Source organism: Monodelphis domestica, chromosome 6 (assembly GCF_027887165.1).
Source record: "Monodelphis domestica isolate mMonDom1 chromosome 6, mMonDom1.pri, whole genome shotgun sequence".
NCBI classification, from domain to species: domain Eukaryota; kingdom Metazoa; phylum Chordata; class Mammalia; order Didelphimorphia; family Didelphidae; genus Monodelphis; species Monodelphis domestica.
This window is the reverse complement of record NC_077232.1, coordinates 140,756,520-140,783,241: the sequence shown is the minus strand read 5'-3', so window position 1 is coordinate 140,783,241 and position 26,722 is coordinate 140,756,520. Positions and strand designations below refer to the sequence as shown.

The window sequence follows — 26,722 nt, the reverse complement described above, 5'->3', positions numbered from 1 at the left end:
CCAACAGAGACAATCTAGATTACCTCATCCCAGACTACCACCCTATAAAAGATTGCCCTCTTCTCCACCCCAGTGGAGACCCCTCACCATCTGTAGGTTTGTGAGCTCCTCCCTTGCTCTCCCTTCTTCCTCTTTCCTCTTCCTTTTCCACAATAAAGCTTTGCTATATTACTTAATCTCTCTGTCTCATTTGCTTCAGATCAGACCATGTCAGTCAGATCTGACATCTTTCTCTTCCTTCTTCTCTGAATATCTTCCTACATTCTAGAACCTTTAATGGATGTGGGATATTGGATCCTCTAGGAATTTTTTTGAGGTATCATTTATATATACATATACACATAAAACATAACACAATAGGCAATATAATAATACAATACATATAATTTGTTATAAATATGTAATAAATTATAGTAAATATGCTTTTTTAAGACAAACAAATTCTCACATTAGTTATGCCCAAGAATCGGTCTCATTCTTTTATTTTCCCTTCCTCCTCCCCATACATTAATATTTACAAGCTATAAGTTATTATCTGCTCTCTTGGGAAGGTAACACGATATATTGTGATATATCATATTATCTACTGTAAAAATTAAATTAGTCTCTATTAATAAAAGTATTATATTTTATGAGGTTTATTAAAGATTATTAGAAATCAAGAAGTAAAGAAATACAAAATGAGAAAAATCACGTGCCTAGGGCTGATTAGCCCATTCAAAACCCCCTGCAATTAGCTTACCCACTACATCATTGCAATGGAAGAGGGTGAAGTAGACATTGCTACCAGTTAAATACTCCTTGAGATCTCACCCAGGTGGAGACTCATGTGAGATTATAGGGAAATCTGGGAAGTACTAAGAACTTCTGGGGATTGAAGTCTAGGGTTCAAATCTCCATTTTATACTACCATCATATAATACATATTTCCCTGTTTGTCAAGTTGTGAAACAAGGCACATATTGCTTACACTAAAGGAAAATTCATGAAGGAAGTAAAGTGAAGTATGTTTCAATCTGCATTTAGAATCAGATTCCTTCTTTGGTGGTGAATATCTTTTTTCATCATGAGCCCCTTGGAGTTATCCTAGATCCTTCCCTTGTTGAAAATAGTTAAGCCTTCTGAAGTTGATCTTTATATATTATTATCATTACTATGTACAATGTTCTCTTGACCCAGTTCACTTCACTCCGTATCACTTCATGTAAGTCTTTCCAAGTTTTTCTGAATTCATTCTGTTCTTCATTTCTTGTGGGACAATAGTTTTCCATTCCACAAGCATATACCATGTGTTCAGTCATTCCTCAATCCAGATTCCAGTTCTTTGCCCCAACAAAAAGAGCTTCTATAAATATTTTAGAACATATAGCTTCTTTTTCTTTGTCCCTAATCACCTTAGGAAATAAGCTCAATAGTGGTATTGCTTGGTCAAAAGGTATATACAATTTTATAACTCTTTAAGTATAATTCCGGATTGCTCTCCAAAATAGTTGGAAGAGTTTGCAGTTCCATCAACTATGTGTTAGTGTCCCTATTTTTCCACATTCTCTCCAACTTTTGTCATTTTGCCCTTTCATAATTTTTGTCAATCTGATAGGTGAGATGATATCTCAGAGATATTTTGATATGCATTTTCTCATCAATAATGATTTAGGACATTTTTATATAGTCATATATAGCTTTAATTTCTTCATCCAAAAGCTCTCCATATCTTTTGATCATTTATCAACTGGGAAATGACTTATATTCTTATGTATCTGACAAAGTTCTCTACATATTTTAGATATGAGATGGAGATCTGAGAAACCGGCTATAAAAAATCCCCCCCCACCAAATTATAGCTTTTCTTCTAATCAAGGCCACATTAATTTTAGAACAAATTTTTTTTCAATTTTATATATTTGAAATTATTCATTTTACATTTCACAATGCTTTCTATATTGGTTTATTCATAAATTCTTCTCCTTTCTATAAAGTTGATAGGTAATATGTTCCCTGTTCTTTAATTTGCTTTTAATCTCTCCCTTTATAAGTAGGTCTTATATCCATTTTAATTTTTATCTTGGTAAATGATCTAAGATATTGGCCTAACCCTAGTTTCTGCCAAATTTCTTCCCAACAATTTTTACCAAATAGTGAACTCTTATTCCCAAAACTTGGACTTTATCTCTGTATCCACTTCTTACTACTATTCTCTTATTTTTCCTTCCCTCCTTTCTTTAAACTGCCTGTTTGCACCTCCATCTTTATTTTTGGAAGAAGGGAAAAGATAGTGAAATTCAAACTCTTTGTATTACTCTGGGTCTTGTGATAAATTTGGTGAATGAGGAAGTTGGCCCTAAAACTCAACATAATTGATTTAATCTTTTTTGGATTTCAGGTATCCATTCTATTTTTTACCTTCTCTACAATACAAAATCAAGAGTTGATGGAAAATAGAAAGAAAAGTTAGAAAACATTTCTTCCCTATCAGGACTGAGGATCTAATACATACCCTTTACTTAGATTTTTAAAAAATGAGGGAAGTGGGGGCAGCTGGGTAGCTCAGTGGATTGAGAGCTAGCCCTAGAGACGGGAGGTCCTAGGTTCAAATCTGGCCTCAGACACTTCCCAGCTGTGTGACCCTGGGCAAGTCACTTGACCCCCATTGCCTAGCCCTTACCACTCTTCTGCCTTGGAGCCAATACACAGTATTGACTCCAAGACGGAAGGTAAGGGTTTAAAAAAAAATGAGGAAAGTGGGGGCAGCTTGGTAGCTAAATGCATTAAGAGCCAGGCCTGGAGATGGTAGGTCCTAGGTTCAAATTTGACCTCACTTCCCAGCTGTGTGACCCTGGGCAAGTCACTTAACCCCCATTGCCTAGCCCTTACCACTCTTCTGCCTTGGAACCAATACACAGTATTTATTCCAAGATGGAAAGTAAGGGTTTTAAAAAATAAAATAAAAAATAAAAATGAGGGAAGGAACCCCTTTAATTGTATTGTTACTCTTTAGAATCTCAAATCACCATTATCCTTATCTAAAGGACAAGAAAAACTAATCAATTCAAATTTATTTGTTGATGTTATTTTTCATAAGGATTATTTAGGTTTGTGAAGTTCTGGAGGAGCAATAGGAAGCTGACATTGTGGTATGACATCAACCAAGTAAGGAATATCCTCTGGACCTTCTCACCCCACCCTCCAAAAAAAATGCCTCCCTCGACCTTAAGTTCATTCACTAATGGTTTGCAAGTATTAGGAGATTAAATTATAAAAATCTGCCATTCAACAATTAGAATTAATCCTTAGAAATTAGTATACACTCTCCTCTTCCACCCAACTCAGACTCCCCTTCTCTGCTTATGCTGCTACTGCCTCTGCCCTCTGCCACTGGTCCAGGAGTGTTACAAGCTCCCTTTGCCATGGATGGTTATTTTAAGATGGACCAACAGAAATCGCAAGCATGGAAGGACACTGCTAACTAGCTGTGCATCAACTCCATCTAAGCCACCACTGAGGTCACCTTGGCTAATCCCACATCATGTTACTGTGCAGCTGAGATAATGAGAGTCTACTTCTTCCACACCATGAAGTATAAACCACAAAACCCAAAGGACCCCACTGATGACCTCTTTGTGCTTTCCAAGGGTCATGAGGCTCTCAGTCTTTACAAAGTCTAGACTAAGGTGGACTTCCTGCCAGGGGTCTAGCTGTTGAACTTGAAGAAAATCAGCTCCATTCTGGACAACCACCCAGTCCCTAAACAAACCTTTGAAAAAGGGGCTACTAGCTCTCTGGGTCAAGGGCTTGAAGCAGTTTGTGTAATGACCCCTACACAGGCAAAAACTTCCACCATGCCAGCTGCCATGTCTATTGTATGCAGGGTAATAAGGAAGTGTCTGAAGGCTCTGGGTAGAAGGCTATAGCCTTTTTAAGATTCTACAGATTGGACAACCTGATGGTCATCCTTTACATTAACTAGTTGGGTCAGAGTGCCCCTGCCCCATGACAATACCAAGTGGACATGTACCAAAAGCAATGTGAATCCTCTGAGTGGAATGCAACAGTGTGGAGGAACTCTGCAAGGTATTTGACCAGGGCAAGCATAAGCTACTGACTATCATCATAAGGACATATAAAGGCAAAGGAATTTCAGGTGTGGAAGATAAGGAATCTTGGCATGGGGAAAAAAAACCCAACAACATGGTAGAACAGGTCATTGAGGAAATATGTGGCCAATTCCAAAGCAAGAAGATTCTAGTGACCCTCCCCCAAGAAGATCACTCACAGTTTACATCACCAACATCCAGATACCATCTTCAACAAATTACAAATTTGGAGGCAAGACAGTCTCTCTCAAAGCCTAAGGGTGGCATAACCCTGGACAAACTGGGTCATGCCAGTGACTCTGTGATTGCCCTGTATGGAAACACCAAGAATTCTACCTTTTCTGAACTCTTCAAGCAGGAGCATCCCAATCACTTCACTGAGTGTTTCATTGTAGAATAGAACATGGTGAGTATCACATGGGGTGTGCCACTTGGGATCGGACCATGCCTTTCTGTAACACATTTGCTGTCTTCTTCACCAGGGCCTTTGACCAGATCTGGATGGCAGCAGTTTCTAAGAGTAACATCAACCTGTGTGGCTCAGCCTGTGTGGTGTCCATCTGTCAAAATGGTCCTTCTTAGATGGCCTTCAGAGATGTTTTCAAGTTCTAGAGCATTCCCAATGGGAGTCTTTTACCTAAGTGATGTGGCTGGCTACTGAGAAATTGGTGGAGTTAACTGCCAATACAGAGGGCATCTGTTTCTTAAAGATCAGTACCAAGAGAATGAAATCATTTATAGCAACACTGAAGACTTCAAGGTTGGCCAAGCTAAAGTGGTCCTGAAAAGCAAGAATAACCAGGTAACTGCAAATGGGGCTAGAGTGATCCTCCATGAAGACTTGACAACTGCAGAGCAGCTGAAGAAAGAAAAGATCAATTTTGGAGAACTTGAACAATTGAACAATTAAACCTCTGGATAAGAAATTCCTCCTTAGTAGTGCTCGTACAACCAATGACTGAATTCTGATGGGAAAACCATTACTATGAAGGTGGCCTAGGAGATGGTATAGTTGCTGCCATAGTGGGACCACTCCCACTCACTTGCTAATTGGCAGCACCCTGAGAAGCAGGACGTCAGGGTAACTGCTAAAGATATTTGGGATCCATAAGAATGCTATTCTTTATCTTCCATCTTAGAATCAATTCTGTGCATTGGTTCTGTAAGAGGAACTGGACTTAATCTGCCGGCAGAACAGAGAGAAGCACATCTGGCAAGCTGGAGAATTCTGCAGGAATGGGGGAAGGGCAGGAAGGAGAGAGAATTCTGGGAAAGGGGAGGAAGTGACTTGATCTGGACAGTTGGAAAGATTTTTCTCCTCTCTGAGAAGGGACCAGCAAGGTAGACCCAGCAGATCTCTGAACCAGCACTTATCAACTCCTATGAAAGCTTGTCCTAATACCCCAAGAAGACGGTTAATGGTATAGGACTTCAACTACAAGCTATTCATTCGAAGAAAGATTTCCTCCAGATCCCCTAAAGTCCTGGACTGGTTATAGTTGTCAAGGCAGAGAGCCAGGGCTTCTTCACTAACTGACCCCAAGGGGACAGATCAACAAAGCCTGATCTGCCAGACCTTTGGGAGAAGGGGTTTCAGTTATTCTAGGGACCCCCTGCTCCCTCTTCCCTTCTGCCTCATTCCTAAACTCATCTGCCCTATCCCTTGCCTTGTTCCCTTAGAATAAAACAGTTTAATAAGAACAAGTGACTGGCTCCATCACATCTAGAGAGAGGCTTGAAGTTGGGGGGAGGGAAGTGACATTCCTCTCCCAGGGAGAGAGAAGCTAACTGCATCAAGCCTGTTTAGCCAAGTCTCTGAGGGAACAGAAGTTAAGATAGGCAACAGAGTGGGGTTTGTCAGAGAGAGCTGAGAAGGAAGACAATCCATCCCCTCTCTCTCTACTTGACTCAGCTCCATCTTTACCTCACTCTGGTCCTGACCCAGCAGGGAGGGAAGACTCCATTCTCTCCTTGCCCTCATATTACAGTTATATTACAGTTCCAAGTATACCTTGTCAAAAGAGTGGTAAGGGATATCAATGGGGATTAAGTGATTTGCCCAGGGTCACACAGCTGGGAAGCATCTGAGGCCAAATTTGAAGCTAGGACTTCCCATCTCTGGGCCTGGCTATCGATCCACTGAGCCACCCGGCTGCCTCCAAGGAGGCTTTGTCTTAAGCCCAAGATACCAGTTGGTGCTGCCAAACCAAACCAAACCAAAAAATACACGAAATAACTTCTTTTTCTACTGAGGATCAATAAAAGTAATTAATAAAAATATCTTGGGGGGGGGGAGGAAATCAGTATACCTCCATAAATACCAAACTCCCAAGGCTACTTGTTGGACCTCAGCGTTTGGAAAACTATGCCAGTAGAGCCCAAACTTTGACCTATTCTACCTGACTAAAAGGTGGGTCATTAGAAGAAAGAGGAGAAAGAGCACTGTCAGGTAGGGAAGACTTCGAAATAAAAAATATAAATTCTTCAACAAATGAAATTTGATTATTGGGCTTACTGGCTTGTAACTAGCAATAGTGCTTGAGTCTTCTGTTTTTGGATGAACCTAGCTAACGATGAATAGACTTTCAAGTAAATAATGAAGACCTTTTCCCCTACCCAAGGTATGGTAGGAGCAATATCCTAAACCTTGCCCCATGCAAGTTAGGCTACTTTTTCCATAGAAGTCATTGAGACCATCTTCAAGGCTTGTTTGGCCCAGGAGACTAAAGGCTCAGACTATTTACATCACAGCCTCATCTCCAGAGTACCAAGCAGCCACCATGATCTCTCCTTTGATCTCCAGCCAAACTCCAGTGCTTGTGAGTTGGTCATGATGCCAAGGGAACTTCACTTAGCTGAATCAGCATGAGGCACCTTTAATATCTAGCCTTGTTGAATCTACTCCTCCTGCTATGACTGAGCAATGTCCTTTGGTAACTGTTGAATGACCCATGAGTTTTTTAGTGTTCCAGTATCAGGGGACAAATCAAAGTTAGACCCAGCCCAGAGCACAGGTCAATCCATGGAAAGGATAAAATAAAGCAAACAGGAAAAGGCCAGTTCAGTGTTCTTTCCATTACAATCGCTATTTGTCAGAATGACATCCATTTCAAGTTTTAAAGTTTGCAAAGCATTTGCACCAATCTCAAAAGAACTGTGAGTCATTTACAGATCTGTTGCTATGTCACTTCATTTGTATCCATTTCTTCATGACCCCATTTGGGATTTTCTTGGCAAAAATACTAGACTGGTTTGCCATTTCCTTTTCCAGTTCATTTTACAGATAAGGAAACTGAGTCAAATAGGGTTAAATGACTTGCCCAGGGTCACACTGGTAATAAGTATCTAAGGTCACATTTGAACTGAACTCAGATCTTCCTGATTCTAGACCGGTGCTGGCAAAGACATGGCACCCATGCAGAGCCAGCACTCTGGGAACTGCTTTGTTCTCCCTCTTCCCAATGTGGGAGGACAATTTTTTTTGCATGCCCCACCCCTCTATCCAGCCACCCAAAGCAAGTACTTTCTCCTTCAGCTCTCTCCAGTAATGTGGGGGACTCACAGACAGCTTTGCCCTCTGGCCACTCAAACTCTAAAGGTTCACCAATGCTGCTTGAGGGCTATCCACTGCCCTACATAGCTGCTTCTAGCTGGCATTTACACCTATTAACCGCATTTTGTAAATTAAGAAAATGCAGGCTGAGAAAGATTGAGTGATTTTTCCAGGGTTACACAGCTAGTTCTGAGCTGGGAAATGATTAGAACCCAGGTCTCCTTGACTCCCCAAGTGTTTAATATCACTTTTTGTGGTATCAAAGAATTGCGAGAGATGCAAATTGGCTGAAAGTTGACTAGACAAATTGTATACATGAATGGAATAGAATATTATTGCACTATAAGAAATACTGAACAGAATGAATACAGAGAAGCATGAAAAGACTTATGAACTCATACAAAGTAGCAGAATCATAAACATGTGATATACACAATGACTAATACAATCTTAATAGAAAAAACAATGAAACAGCTGAAAAACGTTGCAAAAGTATCAAGCTTGGCCTCAAACAAGAAATAAAACATTTTCCTCTGCTCCTTTAAAGAAGTAGGGAACTCAAACGTGTAGAATACTGCAGTTAATATGGTTTATATTTTAATGTGTTGATTAATTTTACTGAATTTTTTAAAACTTCCCTATTTAGAAAAAAAAATTCTGTTATATGGGATGATTCTTTTGGAAGAAGAGGGGGAGAAATAAAGAGGGAAATCTAGCCACTATAAAAACAAAAGATAACAATAAAATTTGTTATTTTAAAAAATGATGCTTTTTTTGCAGCAGATATGGCAAAAGAGATAACTTTGTTCCATGATTCACTTTGGATGTAATATGTATATCTAAGGTATTTATCATTATCAGAGACGATAACGAGATTGGATTTGATGTTTCTTGTAGGAAAATCCCTGAAGAGGGAACTCCTACTGATATGTCAACTTCTTGGTTTTAGGGATTTGCCTAGACCACTGAGAGTTTAAGTGACTTGTTTAAGGTCTCACAGCCAGTTCATATTGAACATGGAACTTGAAGCCAGGTCTGACCCACTCAGAGTCCAGATCTCAAACTCATTCTCTCAAGCTGCATTTCATGTCATGGAAAATACTCTGAGTCTATGCCATACAAAAGAAGTAATCCCCAGTTACAGTAAGATTTTCCAAATGCTTCCATTCTCAGATGACTTATTGTCTTAATATAATTAATTATATTAATTGCACCATAATTAACTGTACCCCAGAACTATAAAGTCTCTCCAATGAAATCCATAGCAATGTAAAAGAAATTGGTCTAGTCATCTGCATTGGAGAAACAAAGTCAATGAAAATATATATATTACCCAAACACACATCTGAACAACCTGCTGAGTTTCTCCCTTAATATTTTGGACAAGCAATGTAAATAGACAGTAAGTTGGACATAGAATTAAATAAGACATGGAGACTGAGCTGGATCCCATTTGGGAAACTAATCATTTCAAAGTGCTTCCTGCCACAAAAGCTTATCTCTTGGGGCAGTTAGGTAGCTCAGTGGGTAGTGTTAGCTCTGGAGTTGGGAGGATCTGGGTTCAAATCTGCCCTCAGAAACTTGCTAGCTATGCAACCTCTGGTAAGTCACTTAACCCCAATTGCCTAGCCTTTATCACTCTCCTATCTTGAAACAGACACTTTTATTCATCCTAAGATAGAAGGTAAGGGTTTAAAAAAGGGGGGGCAGACCCTTATTTCTTGAACAACAATATTCCTCAGTGAACAACTATATTCCTGAATCATAAAGCAACACCATTTTTTTCCAGTTCTTTGCCACTATACATTTTTGTACAACATGAGTTCTTTTCCTTTAATTTTTTTGGACCTCCTCATTATACAGAAGAAGATTTTGGATCTCAGGGAGGATCTTGCTGAAGATCTCAGAGTTCGTTAGTGGCAGAGCCTGGTCTCCAGGTCAAGGACTCATTATATATACTTGTAAGGCATTTTAGGTCCAATCCCTTCTTCAAGCATGAAAAGCTTCTCCATTATCCCTGACAAGTGATCATCTGGTCTCCATTTCATGGAATCTCAGAATTTGAGGAACCTCAGAGGTCATTTAATGCAATCTGTCCCTATATAGGAATCTCCTCTACAATATCACTAATAAATGGTTATCCAGGTCACTTTCAAAGACCCCAAACTCAGGAGCTTTGGGGACAACTAATGGATTTTTAGATAGTTTTCATCATTAGGAATTTGTCCTTAAATTTAGCTGATAAAAGTCAACCTTTATTCAACTTCATCCTTTGCTCCTCTTTTTGCCCTCCAGAGTCAAACAGAATAATCTATATTTCTTTTCCCACATAAGACCTCTTCAAATGTTTGAAGACAATTATTCATTCTCCTCCCTAGACTTTCCTTTCCTAGACTTCAGACTTCTCAAGCTTCTGATAGGCATTCTTACTTCCTTCAATCATTCCTCACATGTGATCTTCACCAACATAGTCATCATCAAGTTTTTTTACTCCTGTCATGATCCAGCCTATCCCTCTTGAAATGTAAAATACAAAACCAAATGTGTTGTTCCAAATGTGGTCTAGGCAGAATAGACCAGGATTTTTTTTTAATTTTCCAGAAGCTGGCAAAATTGAGGAGGCAGAATAGCCTTTCCAAGAAAACCTGGTCTTTCTCCCAGAGATTAGAAGCCATTTAGCCTTGTGTGATTAAAAGTTTACTTTGTTTCTTATGCCAGCAAATGTGATAAAGCTGATAAACAGAATCTCTATTAAACTGTATCATTTCATGAATGTGTCAAGGAGGGAAGGTGTCTGGGAATAATCAGTGAGGTGAAAGAAATTTAAAAGGAAATCTGAATCTACTAAGTTAGGATTTTTACCTGGGGATCATGACAAAAGAAGTGAATTGTGCATTTTTGCAATTTTCCAGGGCAGAGAAAGAGCATTTACTCTGATTTCTCTGGATCAAAATGAGACAGCAACAGTACAGAAAACTAATGAAATGAAAAATAATTTCAAAAGAAATTTGAAAGGAAACCTTTTCCCAGAGAAGAGGGGCCTAGAAAATGATTAAAGAGAAAATAATGCTCAAAGGAAGAAGGGAGAGAGGAAAGAAGCATTCATTAAGTACCTATGTCCAAGGCACTATGCTAAATACTTTACAAATATTATGTCATTTGATCATAAGAGAGAAGTATCATATCCCACAAAAATTTGGAAGGAAAGTAAAGTGACTGAAGCTCTGCCTACCTGTTCACTGGCCTAGCATCAAATGATGCTGTTATTATAGAACTATCATTTCTCTCATTTTGGTCTCTAGCCTTCAATTAACACAATCTCAGGTCTCATTAACTTTCATGGTTGGTGTGTCTTATTGCTGATGTATATAAAGTGTTCATTACTAGTCTAGCTATAACTTATCCCATCTTGTATCCAAATAGTTTCTACTTATGTGCTAGACCATATGTGCTAGACCACCAGCTTCCATCTTATTAAATTCTTCTGTTCTAGTATGTCAAAGTATTTTATGATGTCAATTTTATACAGTTTATTAGACATCCTCTTCAATTTTGTCATCAGTAATCTGCTAGGTATATCAACTACAACTTCATCTAAATAATTGATTAAAATACTGCCTAGAACAGGATTAGGCATAGAAACAGTCCTGTTGTACATGGCTAGAGACCTTCTTCCTGGTTGACATGAATTCATTACCCAATACTATCTGGAAAAATAATTCAATCAGTTTCTAATACACTTTACTATGCAATATTTTAGCCCACATTTCCACCATTTTTTCCCCTTTGAGATAGGAGGAATCTTAAGGAATAACTTGCTAAAATCTCAATTTGGATTGCAATCCAAATCCAAACGTGTATAGTATTCTTCTGTTCTACCAAGCTAGTAACCTTATCAAAACAAGAACTGTAATTCAACTCACCCTGGCTTAGAGTAATTATGACTTCTCTTTCTAAGACTTCATAATAGATCTGGTTAACAACCTATCTAATAATCCATCCATATGTAATAATTACTAGGTAGTAATTCTACTAGGTAATAATCTAAACTATAAAGAGAGAAGGAGGCTCTTTTGTTCTTCTGTAATATAGAGTAGATTGTTCCTCTATCCTCAAAAAAACCACAGGCATAAACACTCAAATCATGCTATGTTATTCAAACATAATTTCCAGGTCAAACTGTAATTAAAATAATTATCATTTACGTAATACCATAAATGTATTCAACACTTAAATCATTTACAGTGGTTAGGGACAGAAAACAGTAATTATGCAATCTAGTCTATACCATGCAAGTATATATATAAGCCCAAATCCCAGAAGAGGATTTTAGAATTATTTTCAGGAACAAATAGTATGCACTGAGGATCACATTCTGTTCTCTACCTTTCATGTACTGTATTTGAGAGCTTTATTAGGCACTCAGACTTCATCTATCTATTCTCCATTTTTCCAATTTTGATCTACAATAAAACCATGTTTTACATATGTAACTTGCTCTCCCTTCTCCTACTGCTTCATGTAGCATGAAGTTTATAGGCTAGATAAAAGGAAGATCTTCATAATTACAGCAAGTATTTATAGAGAACTCTAAAGTTTGCAAAGCACTTTATAAATATCTCATTTGGGAAACTAGGTATTATTATCATTCCAATTTTAGAGATGAGGAAACTGAGACAGACAGAGGTTAAGTGACTTGTCCAGGGTCACACAGCTAATAAATATATGAGGCTACATTTCCATTCAGGTCATCCTGATCCTGGCCCAACACCATCCACCTATCTCCTAGAAACAAGAGTTGTCAGATGCTTAGATAAGTTGTTCAGTTAAACAAATCTACTATATGTCAGGCATGCCTAAAATCTGGAGAATCAAATACAAAACAAAACAGTCTCTGTAGGGGTAGCTAGGTGGCTCAGTGAATTGAGAGCCAGGCCCAGAGATGGGAAGGTCCTGGGTTCAAATATGGCCTCAGATACTTCCTAGTTCTATGATCCTGGGCAAGTCACTTAACCCCTAATGCCTAGCTCTTACCGTCTTTCTGCCTTGAAGCTAACTCACAGTATTGATTCTAAGATGGAAGGTTAGGATTTTTTTAAAGTTTCTCCTTTCAAGGAATTTACATTCTATTAGAAAAATACTCTGAGGTCCCATATACTAAAGGGTTCAAAGTGGGATATTTGTCTAGGATACTTTCAATGGAGCTCTCCCTTTAAGTGAGGAGAAAATTAGCTTACTTTTCCAAAAAGAGGATTGATGTATGGATGCAATTAGTTATCCAGAAAATTTTAGAGCTATAAGAGAATAGACTAGTTTTGTTGTTGCTCAGGTGTTTTTCAATTGTGCCTGACCCTTCCTGACCACTTGAAAGGTTTTCTTGGCAAAGATATTGGAGTAGTTGTCATTTCCTTCTCTAGACCATTTTACAGCTGAGAAATCTGAGGCAAGGAGGGTTAAGTGACTTGCCCAGTGCCCCACAGTTAGCACCTACTTGCCCGATTAAGCTAGAGGTGAGATAAATAATTGTTACATCTGCCATGTATATATAGTTTTCAAAGCTATTTGTGCACATTATCTCATTTGGCACTCATAGTAAGCCCTAGTGGTAGGTAGTTTAAGTACCATCAAGTGAAGAAAAAGTTTCTGAGTTTAGGTTAATGACTTAAGTAAGGTAATATAGCAAGTAAAAGACCAAGGTGAGATCTTTACAAATTCAATTTTATTTTCAGATCTGAATTATCTCCCTGCCATCTCTCCTTTCTCTACTCATTGAGAAGGCAAAAAGAATATCTTAAAATCAGAGAAGACACTTCAACATAGAGAGACTTTCTGATTCCAAATCCTATGCAAGTAACACTGACATTCTATATGAGCATATGCTGATGGCAATAGTTCTCACATTTTCCATTTCCTTCTTCCCAAAGACATTCTTCATTCCCATTAGAAAGCCAACAGACATGATGGATATAAGAGTGAAAGAGGATTTTTTTTAACTAGTAAAAGTAAAAATAGATTATGAGCAGTCTTCATATTGAGCTTTTTTTTTTTCCACGAACACTGCCTAATTAACACCCACATCTTAATTCTCCTCTCAGTCTTAATTTAGTCAGGGGTTCCTACCAAAAAGTCAAAAGAAAGTGACTTCATAAGGATACTCTCATGAAGTTTAGTATTCTGTAGGAGATATTTTGAAGCTCCTTTGTGAAAAGTGCTTATTAATGACCTGGCTGTTGCTTCTATGAGTTTCTAATAATCTCCAAAGTAGATTGATAACTATCAAGATAACATCAAATAAAATGATTTAAAAATATTCCCCCCCCCTTTTTTTTGGCCTAGCAGCTGATAAATCCTTGACTTGCTTTAATAATTGTTTCACCATTCAAAGGCAGAAGAAAGCAACTGTGAAATATTAGTCAGCATGATCTCATCAGCCCATTTGTGTTCAATTATCAGCCCTACAAAGATGACTCCAGATTTCTATATTCATCTCTAATCTCTGCTGAGCTCCAACCTCAATGACCTTTTTTGACCATCTCAAGTTGCATCTCAGACTCAACACATCCAAAAATGAACTCATTATCTTTCTCCCTATGTCTACTTTTCTAAACTTCTCTATTAGTTTTTATTTAATTTAAATTTAATTTTTCTCTCCTACACCCCTCTTCCATCTATTGAAAGTGCAAGGAATATGATACCCATCATACCTATATAATCATACAAAACATATTTCTTCATTAATCATGTTCCCCCACCACTAAAAAAAAACTCAGAAAAATAAAGAGAAAAAATATACCTCAATCTGCACTGAGCCTATCAGCTCTCTATTGGGAAGTAGATAAGATTTTATATAGAATTCTTTGGAGCTGTGGCAGACCATAGTATTGATCAGAGTTACTAAATCTTTCACAGTAGATTTATCTTGCAATATTGCTATTACTGTGTAGATTGTTCTTCTGGTTCTGCTCACTTCACTTTGAATCAGTTCATATAGCTCTTTCCAAGTTTTTCTGAGCTCATCCCCTTAATCAATAGTCTGCCCAAACACTCATATACCATAACTTGCCTAGCCATTCTCCTTTCTAGAGGCATTCTTGCAGTTTCCAGTTCTTTGCCATCACAAAAAGAGAAGCTATAGATACTTTTGTACTTATGAGTCCTTTTCCTTTTATCTTCTTGGAATATAGACCTAATAGTAATATTGCTAGATCAAAGAGCATACACACTTTTATGTTTCAGTTTGGGACATATTTATAATAGACAGCTCCCACAATTATGCACTTTAAAATATATCAAGTGGATTTGATGCATACAAATAAGTATAATAAAAAAGCACATGACAAGTAAAGTAGAGAGGCATAAACAGTGCTAGGAGAGGTCTGAGGAGGGAAGATTTTTGCTGACTTAGGGGATCTAGGAAGGCTTCAGGGAGAATGTGGCTTTGGAGCTGAGTTTTAAAGGATAAAAGAAAATTCCACCATTTGAACTAAGAAGGTCAGTGTCAGGAATGTGTGTGTGTGTGTGTGTGTAGGTAAGGTAGGTATTCTAACCATAAGGAAAGAAGGAGAACAAAACACAAAGATATGCATGACTGGAAGAAAGAATACATAGAAAGGAGTAGTTTGAAAAGGTAGGGTAGACAATAAATTGGTGGATGTAAGCAAAGACAAAAGCCAAAAAGGAACAGAAATGTTGGATATATTCAAGGGATCACAAGTGGAGCAGTTTGCCTGCAGCAGAGGAGTTTAGACAAGCAGTAACAGATAAAATGGGAAGACTGGGAGATCTGATAATAAAATTTCTTGATTTGCTAACTAATTATGTAATTACATCCATATGCAATGGGAAGTCACAGGAGTTTTTGGAGGATCATATGACCATAGATTTAGAAATGGAAGAGACCCTAGGATCCATCTAGCTCAAATCTCTCATTTTACAGATTGAAGAGAGACTATTATTGTGATCAAAGTTCACCTCCGGGAAAGGGTTTCACAGACAGGAATTCAAGACAGATTGAAGCTGAGAGAAATGTGAAACAATGAGATCAGTGAGGAAGCTATTTCAGTACCTCAGAAATAAGCTAAAACTGGGGGAGGGGGGAGGGGGCGGCAACACAAGAGGAAGGGATACCTGCAAGAGTAATGATGAAAGAAAAGTCAACAGAACATGATGATTGTTTGAATGATGGGAGGGAATGGGGTGGGTGGAATCAGTGAAGATATGGAATGTTCAAATATTTGAAACTAAAAGACTGTAAGACTGAATGAAGTACAGGTGAAATGTTTGTGCTGAAGAGCTACAGAAATTATAGAGAACTCATTCATTCATTCATCCATTCATTAAAATGCATCGAGCCTTTCCTATGTACAAGGCACTGTTATAGGCACTGATTGGCCAATAGAAGTAATAATTGTCAGTATGAGGGTAAATGACATCTCCAATAGATATAGGAGAAATGATCAGAGAAGAGAGGATAATTAATTTCATTTAACAAGTAGGAGGGAAGAGGTGGAGAAGCCATCATCCTTTTTTTTTTAATTTAAATTTTATTTTTTCATGTTTACATGATTCATTTTCTTTCCCTCTCCTCTTCCCTTCCTCCTCCCAGAGCCAATAAGCAATTACACTGAGTTGTACAAATATTATCACTTGATACCTATTTTCATATTATTCATTTTTTACCGTAGAACTGAAACCTCAAATCATATATCCATATAAACAAGTGATAAGTCATAAGTCATAAGTTTTTCTTTTGTGTTTCTACTCCCACAGTTCTTTCTCTCAATGTGGATAGCATTCTTTCTCATAAATCCTTCAGGAATGTCTTGGATTATTGTATTGCTGGAGTTGTAAAGTCCATTACTCCACTACATTGGATAGTTCCACAATGTTTCACTTTCAATATACAATGTTCTCTTGCTTCTGCTCATTTCACTCTGCGTCAGTTCTTGGAGGTTTTCCAGTTCATATAGAAACTGGAGTTCACCACTCCTTATAGCACAATAGTATTCCATCATCATCATATATCATAATTTGTTCAGCCATTCCCCAATTGAGGGATGCCCCTCATTTTCTAATTTTTTGCTACCACAAAGAGTGCAGGAGAAGCCACCATCCCTAATCAAGAACACATTCAAGGAGGAAAATCAGGAAAGTTTCAGTGAAGGAGAGATTAATTCAGTCTGAGAATTGGAAGCAACCTCAGAGGTCATCTTATTCAACTTATATTTGAAAAAGAATTCCCTCTACAATATCAATCACTTAATAAGCATTTTTTCACATTCCACATTATTTCAGGTGCTTCCCTCAAGAAGCTTACATGCTATCAAGAAAGAGCACATGTATGTACATAAATACATACACAAATGTATACAAGATAAAATATTTTGGAGGGAAAAACACCAGCAACTCTGGGGATGAGAAAAGGTTTCATTTAGATCAGTTTGTGGTACGCAAAGTTAAATGGCTCGCACATATAGCCTGTAAATGTGAGTAAGTTCCAATCCAGGTCTCCCTAACTGCAGATGTCTCAGCAACCTGCTTCTCTAGGGTCCTTGAAATTGTCAAATTCTGGGAAATGAAAGCATCAGATGCAGATCTTTAAATTTATAAAGATGGAAGAATGTGAGAAGATAGGGAGAAGGGATTGTAGGGGTAAGCAAAAGCTTTATTATTAAAGATGAACATTTGAAAGCAGAGGATGAAGTTTGGAGGAGATAATAAAAGCACCCACATTAGATGTGAGAAGATAGGGTCAAGGGCAAACAAGAAATAGAATTATTCTTGGAAATAAACTCTTTTTTTAAAGGGAGGGGGAAGGGAGAGAGAGAGAGAGAGAGATGTGTTGAGGTGAGGAGTGAGTTTGATAGGCCTGATTTTCTCAACTGGGTAGAATGGAAAAGAGCTAGAGCTTGAGGAGTAAAGAAGATTATGAAGGCTCTTTGTATTAGGGTGATAAGGTATCTTGAAGAGATGAATAAAAGGATTGTTAAATGGAATTGATAATGCAGAAGAAAGTTAGTTAGATTACATTCATTTGTTTGAACTGCCTGAGTTCAAACCTGGCCTCAGACACTTATTGGCTGTGTGACCCTGGGCAGGTTGTTTTGCCCTGTTTGCCTCAGTTTCTTCATCTGTAAAATGAACTGGAGAAGGAAATGGCAAACAACTCCATTATTGTTGCCAAGAAACCCTAAATGGGATCACAAAGAGTCAAATATGACTAAACAACAACAATAATGCTTAGCAAATTGTCTTCATTTATAGCATAGTGCCTGTTAAAATTGTAAGAGATGATAGGCATGGCAGAGATATCTAGTGGGTCGGGTAAGCATAATTGTATAATTTTCTCTAGCACCTTTCTGTATTTTGGAAGCTTGAATGGAGAAATTAGGCCTAGGGAGTGATATAAGGCTAGGGGCAGATAGGTGGCAGAGTAAATAGAGTACTGAGCCTGGAGTCAGGAAGACCTGAGTTCAAATCCAAGTCACTTAATTCCATTTACCTTAGTTTCCTTATCTTATAATAAGCTAGAGAAGAAAATGGCAGACCAGTCTCGTATCTTTGCCCAAAAAATCCCAGAAGGGGTCATGAAGGATCAGACACAACTGAACAACAAGTGATATAAGGTAGTGTCTCAGAAGACAGAGCAAAATGTTAGGACTAGAGAAGAGATACAGGGTATTGGTAAAGGCAGCATTTAAGTGACTGAACACATGCTGTCCAGATGGACATGAATCAAATGCACAGAGTAAGGTTAATGGAAAGATGAGCCTCTGATATAGTCCTGAAGTTAGGACATCCAGCCTCAGGTACTCACTAGCTGTGGGCCTCTAGGCAAGTCACCTAACCTCTGTTTGCTTCTGTTTCCTCATCTATAAAATAGGAATAGGAATAGCACCTACTTCCTGGGGTTGCTGTGAGGACCAAATGAAATAATCATTGTAAAGAGCTTAGGACAGTGGGTGGCACATAATAAGCACTATATAGATGTTAGCTATTATTAGCTATTAGAGGAGGTTGAACCTAATCCTATGGAGGAAGCATTGTCCTTGACCTGTAGCCCCTGAATCACTTGCCCAGGGATCTGCCACAGAAACCTGAGAGAGTTAGCTTCAACACTAAGTAGCTTCAATAATTAAAAAAAAAAAGGAGAGGTTAGTCCAGGGTTAGCTTCAATACTATGCTGCCTCTTTTTGTGGTGGCAAAGAATTAGAAACTGAGGGAATGCCCATCAATTGGGGACTGACTGAACAAGTTGTGCTATGATTGTAATGGAATACTAACATGACAATTTCAGAAAAGCCAGGAAAGACTGATATGAACTGACGCAAAGTGAAATGAATATAACCAGGTGAAAAGTGTGCACAGAACCAGGGAACACTGTACACAGTGACAGCAATATAGTATGATAATCAACTGTGAATGACTTAACTATTATTAGCAGTATAAAGATGGAAGAGAACTCCTAGAGAGTCATGATGAAAACATTCTCCACTACAACACAAGGATGGAGTCTGAATGCAGATCAAAGCATACCATTTTCACATTTTCACTTATTTCCTTCATGAGTTTTTTCTTCTATGTGTGATTTGTGTCTTCTTGCATAACATGACAAATATGAAAATATGTATTGCATGATAGCACATGTGTAACTTATATCAGATTACTTGACATCTCAGAAAGGGGAGAGTGAAGAGAGAGGGAGAGAAATTGGATCTCAAAATGTCAGAAAACAAACATTAAAAATTGTTTCCACCTGTAATTGGGGGAAAAAAAAAGATGTAAAAAAACTACTATGCCATTAACACAAAATAACAGGGTTTTTTGAGCTGTTGTTGATCTGTATAAATCTACAACTTAGAGAGTAAATGTGTGACTTTAGCAGTTATCTAAAGGTAGGCAGATGGTAGTTATAGCTACCACTGACTCTTACCAACATTGGTGACTGGGCCACATGACAATGAGAGTCATCTACTCTAGACTACTAGATCTACTCAGGTCACTAGGTGGATTCTCTAAATATATCTGAAAAGGACCCTAAAGGAGCCGTCTACTTTATGAAGAAACTGAGTCCCAGAGAAGGCATTTGACTTATTTTCTTAAAGTCAAAGTTATCAAGTCATTTAACAGGTACCAAGTGGCAGAGCTGGGATTCGAACCCTTGTCCTCTGACTCAACTATATAATGCCATGCCACCTCACTAGATGGTGTGGAAAGGAAACAAGACTGACAGTTTGTGGGGGAAGGGGCCAACTGGGAGTGGCAGTTGGGTCTTGTGACTAGCACTTCCTTGCTGCCGTGTGGGACTTGCTTCCTGGTGTTGGAGGAGAGAGGAGCTTGTTCAGCCCAGTCTGGAGTGGCATGCTCTTCTTGGTTCAGCCGGAAGATTCAGGCCCAATCTCTTCTGAAGGTTAGACCTGTTCTTGTTTGCTTTCTGTCTACTGCTAAGATTCTGAATTATACAAAACTGGACTGATATAGAGTAGACAGAAGTGGGAGAACCCTCCACCAGCCTCTGGGGCCTGGCCTCAGGTCTGAAGCTGAGAAAAAACTCCAATTCCAACTGGTTATTAAACATTATATTTTGAATCCGCAGTCAGATAAGTGGACTATCTTTTCTAGTCATAGAGGGAGCTGAACTTCAGTTCAGTCAATTCAATGACAAACAGGCCTTATCGGACCCCTGCTGTTTGCTCTCAGCAGGGGGCATCTCCCTCTCTTGCCTCACCAAACAATATTCTCTCTCTCCCCTTAACTCCTCCTTACCCCATACAAACCTCCCATTATCCCTCATTTTTCCAATCCCATTTCCTTTCCCAATAAAGATTACAATGGTTGATGCCTGAGCTCCTCTCCACTTTTCACTTTTTAGAGGCTCAAATGAAATAAAACTCCTTGGAAATGTTAAGGCACAATATGGGTTTTATAAAATTAAATTCTTTCTATTACACAGAAATTTGAGAGTGGGTAGTATGGCCAGTATTTGTTTAAGTAGCAAAGGCACAATCCAGCTGATATAGAATCTATGTAGTTCCACCTTTCCATTGATCTACTTTATATGAGCATTCCCTTCACTGGGCCAATCACAACTCTTCATTATTTTTAAAATGTATATGGTTTTTGAATGTCCTTCCATAAATCCTTCAATGTGGATCTCTCCAACCCATTTGAGACATTCTTCTTCACTAAGACTATCAGGCATCCCTCATTCTCATTAAATGGCAGCCCATCTCTTTTTCTGGATATACTATTCCTCGTTGATCTCTTAACACCACTTTCTCTTTGTAAGTTATTATTGATAAAACTCTACAGCCTATTTATACTCATTATACACCGTTCTAATAATAATAGTAATGGGGAATAGTTGTATTGGAGAAGGAAATGGCAAGCCATTCCAGTATCCTTTGCTCAGAAAACTCCAAATGAAAGAACTGAACAACAACAACATTTATATAACTCTTGGGGTTTGCAAAGCACTTTATATATGTTATCTCATTTGATCCTCATAGAAACCCTGAGAAATGGATGCTATGATCCTTATTTTACAGAGGATGAAATTGAGGCTGAGAAAGGTTAAGTGACATGTCCAGGGTTCTATTGCTAGTAAATATCTGAGGCAGGATTCAAACTTGGGCTTTCCTGAATCCAAGTCCAACACTAGTCTAATGATCTCTCATTTATATTAATTTTTTATTCTGAGATCATGGTTCACAATTATTAGATACATTGATGTTATTATATATCAGTGTGAAGAAAATATATTGTGTAATTATATATTGGGGCTTTTAAAAAGTTTAAAAGATGGATATTTAGAGAAGAAATTAGCTTGATATCATTGAAAGTATAAAGTCTATAAAATGAAATAAAATGAAAAAGCTAAACTAGATGATCTTGGCATTACCTTATGGTTCTAAATCCATTATTTTGTTTGTGTATGTGTGTGTGATGTATATATTACATTATAGCAATTAGTATAGTGGTCATATCTTGTCTCTAGTGTGGGTTTTAAAATTAATAATCAATAACTAAATATTATATTTTATAAAGTTTTATTAATAACTAAAAACAAAAGAACTGCCTGACTTTAGCCCAGTCACAGGTTCAAAAAAGCAATGAGGAAGGGGTTACAGCCACTTAAATACAATCATGTAAAACATGGGGATGCAGAAATGTGGAATTTTGGGAAATTCTAAGGGATTTCTGGGGGATGAAGTCCAAAGGCTCAAAATCTCCATTTATACAAACCCCCCCATGATCCTATTGGGGAAACCAGTTTCCCCAAAAGGATCATGGAAACATAACTTAAAAATTGCAATAATTTGTGAATAAGAGGAAAATAGAACAAAACCAACGATTACTAGGTTGATAAAAAGCCAATTTGGGGGCAGTCCCCTTTGGCATCAGAGTATACTCAAAACAAAGGCATTTCAACCCCCCATAGTTCAATTCATATCCCAAAGTTCACTCTGGTACAGCATGTGGTCTCTGTAGGCACCTATCTTCATGGGCATTCTGGATTCTGGGAGGTAGCAAGTTTCTTATCTTAAAATTACTCAAATTTAAATCAAAGTTCACAACAATAACTTGGCCCCCCTGAGGTGAATAATAACAAACACAGGGATTACTCAGGGATGCATGGCTGTATTATGAGGCATATGAAATCAATTTGCAAAAGAAAATTTAAAAAAACATGAAAAAATCCAAATAAAAGAGAAAAATAACTTGTGGGTAAAAATCATTCAAGGAGAGACAATTTAAGAATCATTGGTCTACCAGAAGACCATGACAAAAGAAAAAGCCTGGACATTATATTACAGGAAATTATCCAAGAAAACTGCCCCAACATTCTAGAACAAGAGGGAAAAGTGGAGATTGAAAGAATCCACAGATCACCTCCTGTACTTAATCCCCAACTGACAACACCCAGGAATGTTATAGCCACATTCAAAAACTATCAGACCAAAGAAAAGATATTACAAGCTGCCATGAAGAAGTCATTCAGATACCACGGAACCACAGTGAGGATAACTCAGGATCTGGCTGCATCCACACTGAAGGATCGAAAGGCATGGAATATGATATTCCAGAAAGCAAGGGAAGTACATCTACAACCAAGAATCAACTACCCAGAAAAACTGACTATATTCTTACAGGGGAAAGTATGGTCATTCAACAAAATAGATGAATTTCAAGAATTCATAAAGAAAAGACCAGACCTGAACAGAAAATTTGATGTCCAAGCACAGAACTCAAGAGAATCATCAAAAGGTAATTAAAATAGAGGGGAAAAAGAAAAACAAAACAAACAAAAACAAAAAAAATTTTTTAAGAGACTCAATAAGTTAAAAGGATATGTATCCCTATAAGAAAAGAGGTCATTGGTAACTCTTAAAAACTGTTGTTATTACCTGGGCAGCAAAAAGAAGTACACTTAGAGGGAACAGTGACAAACTGTATAGGATGAAAGGACAAGACATAGATAGGTATATAGATATATGCATGCATAAATACATACACAGGAGTTTGCATATATATATATATATGTATATATATATATATAACCAGAGCTTAAAAATAGGTTAATATTAAAAGAAATGGGAAAAGAAACAAATGGGGGGTAAATTTATATGTCACAAAGAAGCTTATGGTGGGGGGGGGGGAAATATAAATACAATGGAAGGGTAAAGAGGTCAGAGACAGGAAATACTCAACTTTTAGGTGCTTTGAAGTTGACTCAAAGAGGGAAAAACAATCCAATCCATTGGGGGCAGAGAATAGATTTGCACCCTATAGGGGAGTAGAAGGGTAACAAACGGTCTGGTGGGGAGGGAAGCAGTACAAGGGAGGGAGGGAGCGGGGGATTAATTTTAGAAAGACTACAGAGAAAATAAGGGGGGGATAAGAAGGGAGGAGGGTAGAAAGGGAAGTAAAATAAGGGTGGGAACTAGAGGGACTGTTTAAAAGCAAACATTGGTGTAGAAGGAAATAGTGAAAGAAGAAAAGGCAGGAACAGGAGCAGAAATCAAAATGCTGGGAAATACACAGCTAGTAATCATAACTCTGAATGTGAATGGAATGAACTCACCCATAAAATGCAAGCTAATAGCAGAGTGGATTAGAATCCCAAACCCTAACAAATGCTGTCTACAAGAAACACATGAGGAAGGTAGATACACATAGGGTGAAAGTAAAAGGGTGGAGCCAAATCTATTGGGCATCAACTGACAAAAAGAAGGCAGGAGTCACAATCATGAAATCCGACAAAGGCAAAGTAAAAATAAATCTAGTTAAAAGAGATAGGGAAGGTAATTACATCCTGATAAAAGGCAGTATAGACAGTGAGGAAATATCTGTACTCAACATGTATGCACCAAATGGCATAGCATCCAAATTTCTAAAGGAGAAACTAGAGGAGCTCAAGGACAAAATAGATAGAAAAACTATACTAGTGGGAGACCTGAACCTTCCTCTATCCGAACTAGATAAGTCAAACCAAAAAATAAATAAGAAAGAGGTAAGAGAAGTGAATGAAATCTTAGAAAAATTAGAGTTAGTAGACATGTGGAGAAAAATAAATAGGGACAAAAAGGAATATACCCTCTTTTCTGCAGCACATGGTACATTCACAAAAATTGACCATGTATTAGGGCATAAAAACATTACCAACAAGTTCAAAAGAGCAGAAATAATAAATGCAACATTCTCAGATCACAATGCAATGAAAATAATAATTAGTAAGGGAACATGAAGAGGTAAATCGAAAATTAATTGGAAATTAAACAATACAATTCTCCAAAACCAGTTAGTTAAAGAAAAAAATCATAGAAATAATTAATAACTTCATTGAAGAAAATGAAAATGATGAGACATCCTTTCAAAACCTATGGGAGGCAGCCAAAGCAGTACTCAGGGGGAAATTTATATCCTTGAGTTCATATATTAACAAATTAAGAAGGCAGAGGTCAATGAATTGGGCATGCAAATTAAAAAATTAGAAAGCGAACAAATTAAAAATCCTCAGATGAAGACTAAATTAGAGATCCTAAAACTCAAAGGAGAAATTAATAAAATTGAAAGTCAAAGAACTATTGATTTAATAAATAAGACTAGAAGCTGGTACTTTGAAAAAACAAATAAAATAGACACCAAAGTACTAGTCAGTATAATTTAAAAAAGGAAAGAAATAAACCAAATTGACAGTATCCAAGATGAAAAAGGAGACCTCACCTCTAATGAAGAGGAAATTAAGGCAATCATTAAAATCTACTATGCCCAATTATATGGCAACAAATATGGCAATCTAGGTGATATGGATGAATACGTACAAAAATGTAAATTGCCTAGACTAAAAGAGGAAGAAATAAATTACCTAAACAACCCCATATCAGAAAAAGAAATTGAACAAGCCATCAAAGAACTCCCTAAGAAAAAATCCCCAGGTCCAGATGGATTCACAAATGAATTCTATCAAACATTCAAAGAACAACTAATCCCAATATTAAACAAGCTATTTGACAGAATAAGCCAAGAAAGAGTTCTACCAAATTCATTTTATGACACAAACATGGTACTGATCCCAAAGCCAGGCAGGTCAAAAACAGAGAAAGAAAACTATAGGCCAATCTCCCTAATGAATATAGATGCAAAAATCTTAAATAGGATACTAGCAAAAAGAATCCAGAAAGTCATCACAAGGGTCATCCAGTATGACCAGGCAGGATTCATACCAGGAATGCAAGGATGGTTCAATATTAGGAAAACCATCCACATAATTGACCATATTAACAAGCAAACTGACAAAAATCACATGATTATCTCAATAGATGCAGAAAAAGCCTTTGATAAAATACAACACCCATTCCTATTAAAAACACTAGAAAGCACAGGGATAGAAGAGCCTTTCCTAAACATAATAAACAGTATATATCTAAAACCATCAGCAAACATCATCTGCAATGGGGATAATCTAGAAGCCTTCCCAATAAGATCAGGAGTAAAACAAGGATGCCCATTATCATCTCTATTATTTAACATTGTACTAGAAACATTAGCAGTAGCAATTAGAGGAGAAAAAGAAATTGAATGTATTAAAATTGGTAATGAGGAGACCAAGCTATCACTCTTTGTGGATAATATGATAGTTTACTTAAGGAATCCTAGAGAATCAACCAAAAAATTACTCAAAATAATCAACACCTTTAGCAAAGTTGTGTAAAATTGAGATTTGAACTCTGGACTTCAATCCCCACAAGCCTTTGCTCCACTTCCCCAAAATGCTTTGTAATCTCACGCAATTCTGAGGTGGGCCGAGATCGAGGAAGGATTTAAGCTGGTGGCAAAGGTTTTTGGGTCTCTTTTTGGACTTCTGTTTTGGAGCAGACGTGGCTCTTTCCATAATGTAGGTGAGGTCTTGTCTAGGCCTCTGGCCTAGGCACGTTTTCCTTATCCTGTATTTTCTTTAATCCTTAATACTTAATAAACCTCTAAAAAATATAATACTCCTTGTAGAGAGAAACTAATTTCTACCTGCCTCAGTCTCCCCTAAATTTTAACTCTTACAGTTGCAGGATACAAAATAAACGCACATAAGTCATAAGCATTTCTATATATCTCTAACCCATTTCAGCAGCAAGAATTAGAAAGAGAAATACCATTTTAAATCACCCTAGACAATATAAAATTCTTAGGAATCTATCTGCCGAAACAAACACAGGAACTATATGAACACAACTACAAAACACTCTCCACACAATTAAAACTAGATCTAAACAATTGGAGAAACATTGATTGCTCATGGGTAGGACGAGCTAACATAATAAAAATGACAATTCTACCCAAATTAATTTACTTATTTAGTGCCATACCCATTGAACTACCAAAAAACTCCTATACTGAATTAGAAAAAAAACATAACTAAGTTCATTTGGAAGAACAAAAGATCAAAGATATCCAGGGAAATCATGAAAAAAAATGAAAAGCAAGGAGGACTTGCAGTCCCAGATCTCAAACTATACTACAAAGCAGTGGTTATCAAAACAATTTGGTACTGGCTAAGAGACAAAAAGGAGGATCAGTGGAA

At 37.5% G+C, this 26,722-nt stretch overlaps 1 pseudogene; it reads left to right on the top strand.

Moving 5' to 3' along the window:
• The first annotated feature begins 3,404 nt into the window (after nt 1–3,404).
• On the top strand, nt 3,405–5,141 carry LOC100017712 (transketolase-like; annotated as a pseudogene).
• Nucleotides 5,142–26,722: the final 21,581 nt, after the last annotated feature.